Source organism: Perissodus microlepis, chromosome 11 (assembly GCF_051167445.1).
Source record: "Perissodus microlepis isolate ML-2025 ecotype Zambia chromosome 11, ASM5116744v1, whole genome shotgun sequence".
Taxonomy (NCBI): domain Eukaryota; kingdom Metazoa; phylum Chordata; class Actinopteri; order Cichliformes; family Cichlidae; genus Perissodus; species Perissodus microlepis.
The window spans coordinates 26,398,972-26,408,572 of NC_140471.1; positions in this window are offsets into that span (position 1 = coordinate 26,398,972).

Sequence of the window (9,601 nt, forward strand, 5' to 3'; positions counted from 1 at the left end):
TACACCAATTCTAGTTTCTTGTTGTTTGTTTTTCATCTGTCTATGCTTTAAACCATATTGCAAGACCGCCCTGGCTTTAAATGTTTCAAATGAAAGCTGGAATTACATTTGCAATGAACATATTGCTTTTCCAACCCATTCAACAGTCTCCTATTCTAAATGTGATTCAACATTTTATTATTGCAAGAGAAACACTGAAGAGGAAAATCTGCTCTTAATAGCAAATGGCTAAAGTATCCTTAAGAGGTGTGAGAAAAAGAAATAACAGTCATCAGCTTAAACTGGGAGTGATTCTTTTCCTCCTCTTTATTTTCTTTTTTTGGTCATTATATACCCACAGGATCATAAGGGGGTGTTGACAGCTCTTGTGCTCTACTCTGTACGTGTGGGCATTAGTTTGCTGTCAGTACTGGTACCATGGGGTGACTGTTGTCATTAGCTGTTAGATTTCTGATTCGCACCCAGTGGGAGTGGGCTCTCAGGAGCCAAGCTGCCAATTGGCTGGGATAACGTACAGTAGGCCTGGTGCCCCTGCTTTGTCCTCTCTAATTGAACTGAATCTGGATTTCTGCTTTTTACACCAAAATATTATTTTACCCTTTAACTGAAATTTAAATCTTTTTTTTTTTTTTTTTTTTTTGTGTCCCGTTTGGATCTTTAGCCATCAGAATTGTTGTCTTAAGGCCAAGAAAGATGCCAAGCGGATTTATTTTACCAAGTGGATCATCATGGCCTTGCCATATTGGTCCATTTGATTGACTTTTATTATAATTATGTATTTATTTTACAAACGGGACAGACATGACTGGGGGATAGGACAGGGAGAAAGAATGAAAGAAAGAGAGGGAGAGAAAGAAAACCAGAGGGGAGAAGAGACGGTGAGAAAGGGGGGAAGAAAGAAAGAAAAACACACAAAACACCTGGATCACCTGTATGGAGAAAAAAAAACAGAAGAGAAAGAAAACAAAAAAAGAGCAACATAATAAATACAGCACCATCACAATAAACTAGCTAGCAGTAGATAACAGTAGATACTAAATATTAAACGATATTGTGCAGCACGCAAGATAGACAGCGCACAATGTGCTTTGAGGCAGTGTGCACACCTGTGTGGATCAGCATGCTGTATTCCAAAGGTTTCTCCATGTAACGATCTGCTAGGGAGTGTGGGCGCCATAGCCCCGTCCCCCAGGGCATGAAGCAGGTATGGAGGAGATCCAGGCCCCAGATATCCAGAGGCCCCAGAGTACGAGGACCCGAGGAGGACCACCAAAAGGGGGGGAACCGTGCCACCCTCCTGGGAAGAGCTGAGTAGAGCCCCAAACGAGAGGTCACCCAGCAGCTACGGAGCAGAAGCCAGAGGGGGTTGCAGTGGCGTGCCCGCCGGCTCTGCCGGCAGCCAGCTGTGCCAGAGAGGACCGAGCTTCAGGCCCAGAGGCCAGAGGCCTGAGGGCACCACACCCTCCGGAAGGGGCCCAGCCGGGCCACAGGCGCCAGGCCCCACCAATCGGCCACCAGGAGTGAGCCGGTACATACATGAGCGCCCAGCCCCAGACGACAAGGACCACCAACACACCAACGTCTGAGGGCATCAGCCACCGGCAGGGAGTGTGGTGAGGGGAGATAGGCCTCCGTACTTTGGAGGGCCTGAGATGTTCCCAGAGAGGTTGACTCTAAGACCCAACCTGACATATAGACACAGACAAACAGGCACACGCGGACACAGACGTGCATTCCCACCCCCATATACACAACCAAATACTCGGCACTCACCCAACGTGTAGACAGACACAAATAGACACTGCACAGACAGTCGCACTCCCCAAACATACTCTATATCCCAGGTCCAGGTACCCCCGCCCCCAGAGGGGCAAGCCGCACCTAGACCCAGGAGATGTAACCCTTCTCTCTGGGGTGGAGGCAAGCGGACCACCTCCTTATCTGCAGTAGCAGGGAGGCCCCGCATCCCAGACCTCAGTCTGACGGCCAGCACCTCCTCCCAGCCCCCCAGCCCTGACGGCTAACAGAACCGGGGTGAGTGAAGACCTCAAACCTCCCTACGCCCGCTCATATGTAGTGTTGCTGTGTGCTGTTCTAAAGTGCATTTAAAACTCAGGAGAGCATGGTACTTGCTTCCTCTCAGAGAGCAGCACGGCTCCTCCCGAAAACCCTTAGTGTCTAAATGCATTTAAAATTGAGGGTAGGGCACCAGCGCCAGAGGTGGGTTGGAGTACACCGACCATCCTCTAGATGCTGTAGAACGTGCCCACCCCCAAGGCCCTATATGTATGTGTTATGTGAGAGTGTGAGTAATGTGGGTGTCTAGGTTGCAGAATAAAATTGAGGCACAGGCGGCCAGAAGGGGACAGAGGGGGAGTGCCTCCCCTGCACCCTGGTGACATACCTGCACCCCAAGCCCTGCGTGTGTGGGTGTGGTAGAGCGGGAATAGGGAGGCAGCTGAGGATGGGGAGGGAGGAAAGGGAGGGGCAAGCGGCCCCTCCCTGGGGCCAGCTCCCCCGCTGACCCCAGTAGGCACCCCCACACTCTGGAACCCACCAGGGCAAGGGGGCCCAGGGCCATCCGGACCGGGGCCTGCAGCAGCAGCACCGCCCAGCCCCACAGAGTCCGGGGCAGCCCACCCCAGAGAAAACTGCACCCACCCCATCATCCAATCATCTCCCAAACTACACAAGACAATAGACACCCAGGTTGAGTTCATTCTCTACCTCTCCTATATCTCTCCCGCACCTGCAGAGTGAGCTCCTGTAGAGAGGAGACCACCTGCAAAGATACAAAAACCTCCCCACCAGTTAGAGAGCCCCCTAGTTGGGCCGATGCACCAGAGGTCCCCTGCACTGGGGCTGAGCCCCCCTGCACCCACCCGCCCACAGCTCCGGTGACACAACAGCCAGGACCCAAGCCCCCAAGGCCCGGCCAGCACCCCAGACTGAAATTTAAATCTAAAACTTCAGACTCAGAAAAGGCAAACACAAATCTGCATAAATCTGTCAGATCTCCACAATTTAAACTAACTATTAAAATAGCTTGTTATTCATTGTTTTTATTATTATTAAAGTTTCACTAATAAGTTAACTGAATGTCTCACTGGTGCAGCGTTTAGAACTGTTGCCTCACAGCCAGAAGATTCTGGGTTTGAATCTGCTGGCTGTCTGGGGCCTTTCTGTGTGAAGTTTGCATGTTCTCACTGTGCCTCCACAGGTTCTCTCTGTGCTCTCCAGCATCCTTCCACTGTCCATGGAGATGCCCTACTGTGTTAACTGGCAAATTTAAATAGGCTTCGGTGTGGATCTAAGAGTGTATGATTTTCTGTGTCAGCCCCTGTGAAACACTGACAACCTGTCCAGGTGTCTACCCATCCTTTCACCATGTGACAGCTGGGATAAGCTCCAGGAGCCGGCAATAAAACAAATGGATGGAATCAGTTAATTATGCTCGCTTTTTTAGGTGTAAAAAGGAAAAAACAAGCCAAAATTTTATTTTGCATCTCATGCACATAGATGGGCACAGTAATTAGTAGTAGAAGTGTCATGGCCCGCTTCACCACACCTTCCCTTTCTGTCTGTGTGGGTGGCAGCTGTTTTCTGCAGGTACTGGAGAGAAGGCTTGCCTTGTCCATAGTCGTCAGCACCGATAACACCTGGGCCCATTGAGCCAGTGCTCTACAAAAGCCCACCATAAGACACCATTCTGGATTTTGGTTGATGTTTGGTTTGTTTTCCTTACACTACGCAAAACTCAATTTCCCAACTCTTCACTCCTGAGCGCTGACACCACTGACTTCACCTGCCATTGTTACTCTACATTATTTCCTGATACTTCTTTATTTTAAAGAAATATCTTAATTGCCATTTGTGTGTGCAGCTCCCATGTTATCATGGCTGTGTGCCTTGGCTTATGACAGTAGTTGTTTTAATAAAATAAATTAAACAAAGGATCTAATGACAACACACAACATGAACATTATTATCTTATTTAGATTGAAAAAAAGACAAAACATCATAACTTACTTTTTCATCCTCTGTGGTGAACCACCATGGCTTGTCACGGTGCTGCACAAATAAAGTAGTATTCTTGTTATTTGATTCCCAGATGAATATGTTTTTATGGCTGCAAAGCTATTTTAGTGCTAAGCATATGAAGACAGACCTGGATGGATGGGAACCATAATCGAGCTTTAAGTGTTGGGTTGCTCATACAGAATTTGGAGAATATGGAAGTTGTCCTGTTAAATGAGGACGCATTATCCCACTTGTAATGATTAATGAAGTCCTTCGGATATGACAACTGACTTCGTAATGGCTCCATTAGGAGTGCCCCCTGAAGCCTAAGACAGTACCTTACCCGCTCTGTGGACAACTATCATGCTTTTTTACTATGTGTGCTTTGGGGGCCATACTGTGTGCATTTGATGAGCTCTAAATCACTTACATCTTCCACTGAGGAAAAGGCTTAAACTGCTAAGAGAGAACCATACTTCATTGTTTTTTTTACTTGGTTATTCTCCAGCAGTTTGTAGAGCTTTTAACCTCACACCGGTCTTTGTTTTCCTCTCCTCAGTGATGTGTAAAAATGTAATTCTTCCTTATCATGACCCAAACATGCAGTCATTCATCCAGCGGCTGCCAGTTTTTATTTACTCGGCTTCAGTCTGCTTGTCAGCCTCATGCGATGAATACCTAAAATGGAATTTTGAGTGGTTAAACACAGGTAGTAATTCACTGTTTTTTCCTGAATAAAAACGATTACCACACAATACCATGCACATTATGATGTTTTTAGCTCAGGGGTTTAATAGGGTGATCATTTCTTGTCATGTCATTGCCAAGAACTTTAATGGAATTTCTGGATAATTGCAAAAATGCTAATGGAAATCAAAGCCTTTGGAATGTAAAATTGCTGAAAACAAATACTATGAAGGCGGATGAATCACCAGTAGTGATAGCACTGCTAATATCAATAATGAGAATACAAAGGGAATTGTGTGATAATGCGTTTATGCACACAAAAAATGTATTACCCAGAAGATAAATGGTAAATTACATAAACATCAAGATTTTTATAGGAAAATATGAAAAAAATCTCCTGATATGATGAAATGATGCTCAGCAAAGCAGCATCAACAATACACAACTGTGCAAGGGGTCCAGATTCACCAAACATTGCCCGTTTCAGTCTCCTGTATAGAGGACTATGAGGGGAAAATAGGGACTGTTTCAATTACAGTATACATGGAAAGGCCATTCCTGCAGCGGGGTTGATATGTCATTCTAACAATGTCCAATTAAAAAGAAAGAATGCTTCCATTATTCTTCTATTAGAATACCCGTGCCCGAAACGGCACTGAAAGACATGCACCTCCTGGTTAAAGGTGAGAGTCCATCAGGCGTGAAATGAGTACAGCACACATAAAATAATTCATATTTCCCCATGGCTGCCATAATTTAGTTTTGCAATTATACTGGGTGTGTATATGTGTGTGTGTTTGTGTTTTAATGCCAGTGAAACATGCAAAATAATATGTTTATGCTGGCTCCTATTTTTTATGTGATTTATGATGTGCAGTGTTGGTGAAAAGACCTGCAGGAACAGTAAATACAGTAGACATGATAAAGGGAATAGTCTCTTTGCAACATTCAGCTATTTTATAGAACTTTATCAGGCAATTAATGAATTTTACAAAACATTAATAATTCATTTCATAAAACAACAACAACAACAAGAAAAAAAAAGTGCCAACACACTATCTTCATCTCCTTCCAGCTTCTTAAGGATACCAGATGTTTCGTCTCTTTCTGTTTGGTACATTTATTATCTGAATATATTTGAATAGCTTTGTTTGAGCAAGGCATTTGATCAAGCTGCTGCAAGATAGGGAACTTTTATTTTTAAATAGTGTTTTTTTAAATAGCCTTTCTAATTTGTATGAAAAATCTAAATATTGAATGCAAAACAAACAAAAAAGACATAGTGGCTACAATATGAAAGAAAAATACCCCCTGCAAATGTGCTATGTGAACACCGTACAACTTTCCAAGTAAATATTAATAGTTAAGTGTGATGTCCTTGTTGGTTAATAGTCAAATGCACACTTTCACTTGAAATGGAAAGAAAAGGGCATCTAGTTTACATGAAAATGAACTTTGCTTAAGTGTCTGCTGTGTAACTGGCCTGGCATGGAAGAAATACTTATCCAAAGAGAAATGGCCTGCGAGGTCTTTACCGTGACCCAGTTCAAACTTTGCGGGAGGCAAGAAAGCTCTTCATAGCCTCTCTTCTTCTCTCACACAGTGAAAATGATGGAATACATTAACGCCAGTGGAGGACTATGACCTGACACGTAAATCAGTGGCAATGAAAATGTGCCTGACAAATCTAAAAGAGATGGTTAAAGCATTCTGTAGGTTCCCCAGTGACAAGACTGGGCGAATAGCTCAAGTGCTTAACAGTACAGTAAAATACACAGCCTGATTGAATCCATGAACTCCCACTCCACCAGCTACCTCTTCCAGTTACTACAGTGGACCTAATTATCCCATGTAAGCAGCAGCCTGCGGATAAGCCGGTCTAAATACTCAAAACTGTGTGTTAAACCTCACGATTTAAAATGGCGCGGCCGTGCTTATCAGCATTTTTTTCCTGCTTCAAGCTTCCAATCCCTTTTCTGGAGAGCATAATTGTTTTGATATGCTCATCACGTACAGAATGAAATGTTGATTCCACCTTAATTATGTTCCCCAGGGGTCATTGCTGTGACTTCTGCAAAGTAAATAAGGCAGTGCTGCATTCACACAGACAAGCCTCGCAGTGTTAGTTACCCTTTGAGCTATTTTAAGTCGAGTCCAAATGAATGCCTCGTTCGCCATAATTAAACAAGCCACCTTGACACATTTCAACAATTACCTTTTAATCACTTGGGTCTCTCTAAATGAAAATCTCACGGATGACGTTTATGGGTTTGTCTGTGTGGCTGGGGCAAAGGGTCAGCCTCATCAAATGAAATTTGAAGTAAATCATATGAGGTAATTGAAAGTGTGAAAGGGGGTCCAGTCACATCCAGAGACCAAGTAGGCTGTATTAGCAGAATGTGATTGGCTGCAGGGAAGTCAGGTGTAACTGGCCACAATTTCCCTGTGTAACTTTTGTCAGTGATACTTTCCCTAATTGGTCTTTTGAGGACGATTTCTTAAAAACACAAGATGATTCCAACAAAGGATCGCGTCATCTCTTTTTGTTCCTCTTCTCCAGCTGAATATCCTTTAAAAAATCCACATTGTCACGACGCCTCTAGTCATCTAGTCATATTTGCATATATCTTATTCGTTCTTTCCTCTCCTCAACAAATTAAACTTCAAGTCGAACTCAGGACATTTTTCTGCACTGAAACCCAATTACACTCCACTTATTGTAGACAGCCTGGCACACTGTACTCCACATTCAAAGGAAATCTCGGCTGTCTGTGTCATAACTTAAGAGCTTTCGCTTAAGACAATTCACTTCTCTCAGTTTTGACTTCCAAAAGCAATAAAAAAAAAAGATACATACATAATAACATTCTCAAATAGATACGTGACTAAAATCAGAGAAATTGCATTAAATTTATTTAGGGAAAGACCATGTTGTGGACACAGGTCATGCAGTTACAGCTATACAGCAGCAAAGTGAATGTGGAGGAACATTGGCCGATTTAATTCCTTAGTGCGTAAACTAAAATCATAGCCAGCAGTTCTTAAAAATAGTGTGGTTTATGATTGTTGTTTATGCGTGCTTTTTCAACTTTTTCAAAAAAAAAAAAAAAGTTTAATTGTGCTCTGGCGTGCACAGTTCTTATAATTACTAAAGTACTGAAACATGCTGTGAACACAAGCTAGCTTGTTAGCATACACTGGATTAGTTACACATCAAGCAACTGCAGAGCAAGACTAGCATTTATTTTGAAAAATAATGTCTCACTGCATCTCGAGATTGAAGACTCTTTACTGTCATTATGCAAGCACAATGAAATTAAGGTAATATTTATATAATATACTTATAAATATAAATACAAATACAAATGCAATAAATAAACACAATTTACTGACATGTATCTAAAAGTAAAATGTTTATACACACATATAAAGGGTTGTCATATATATAACTTATGATAACCCAGAGCTGGCAGTCTTTGTTAGTGTGTTACGTGTTGCAGGTGCCCCATAGGTGTGCTCAGGTCTGGTCTGGGCCCGGGGTTCCCATATATAAAGGTGCACTCAGTAAGAATCAATACTGAGCTCCATGCAAACATGCCAGCACTAATGATTTACTGACTTACATGCCTCATGGCATTTACTCTAATACGTTTATTTAGTGTCATTAATTTCAAATAAAAGCTTTTGTTCTTTTTCTTGACTAATGCTGTCGCCTCCTGTTATTTGTCATGGCTTTTCAGCTTGTCATGACACACTGCTCAGGTTTAAACACAAATTTTAATCAAGTCTCTAGAATAGATGCAATGAATATTAACATGTGTATTTTCAGGTGCTGTGAAAGCATGAGGAGGAGGCTTTGTTTAAACCTCAAATAAAAGACCAACATCTACATTTGTATTTGCAGCATTTTTGCATTTAAGAAGAATAATAGTCTTTTAACTTAATATTTAAGTCATAATTTAAGCACTGATGCAACATGATACACATGATTTCATCTCATTTGGTCACATCTCATTTTTTTTAAGATATTTTGACTTTTCTGGTTACTTTTTCTGATCTAATTGAATCAGATGGATGGAGAAGCACTTGGGAGAGCAGAGAACCTGACAGCTTTTCTTTCTTAATATGAAAATAACATCGCAAACACAATTTTGAGGACCTTTTAGTCTTGCCATTTATTAAAATGATCATTTTAGACACCCTGTTATGTAAGTAGCTAATAATGTTGCCCACATGATGTGTAATAATAACAACAACAATAATAATCCAATATTTTGCTATACTGTATATGTCAGGGTCTTCATACAAACAGACATCTTTTTGCTTTTTCAAATGTATTATGCAAAGAGGAATTATTACTAGAAGTGGGAAGTGCTAAAAATGGGATGTATTGTTAAAAATATCTAAGACATTTAACTGAAAAACAGAGTATTAAATTGCATTCAGTGTGCTATTTAGATGTCAAAAAAATAAACAGCACCTTTCACTGCTTTCACATGCACGCTGTTTTTGTGTTATTGTTTATTTTAGACTGAGAACTAAATACTAGCTATAAGATTTTGGTCATTTTAATGACTTAGGATTAGGGCCAGCTGCAAAGTGGCTTTTAAAGAAAGAGGAAACACTACGGAGACATATGAAGCAAGGAAACTAAACCCACCTGCTGACTGGTGCTACTTCCCAAGTGGAGAGAGAGAGCAGGGGGCAAATATGGCCCCAAGACAGAGGGTCTGTCACAGTGTAGCCAATGCCAGCCTGATTTCACGGTCGAGGTCCCCCAGAGAAGAGAAAGATGTGCCATTACTGCCTGTAAGCATATTTTCCACCAATAGGGGTCACTCTGTGTTTAGCAAAAACGGCCGACGGCTGATGGGAAAATAGTAACAAGAGGGAG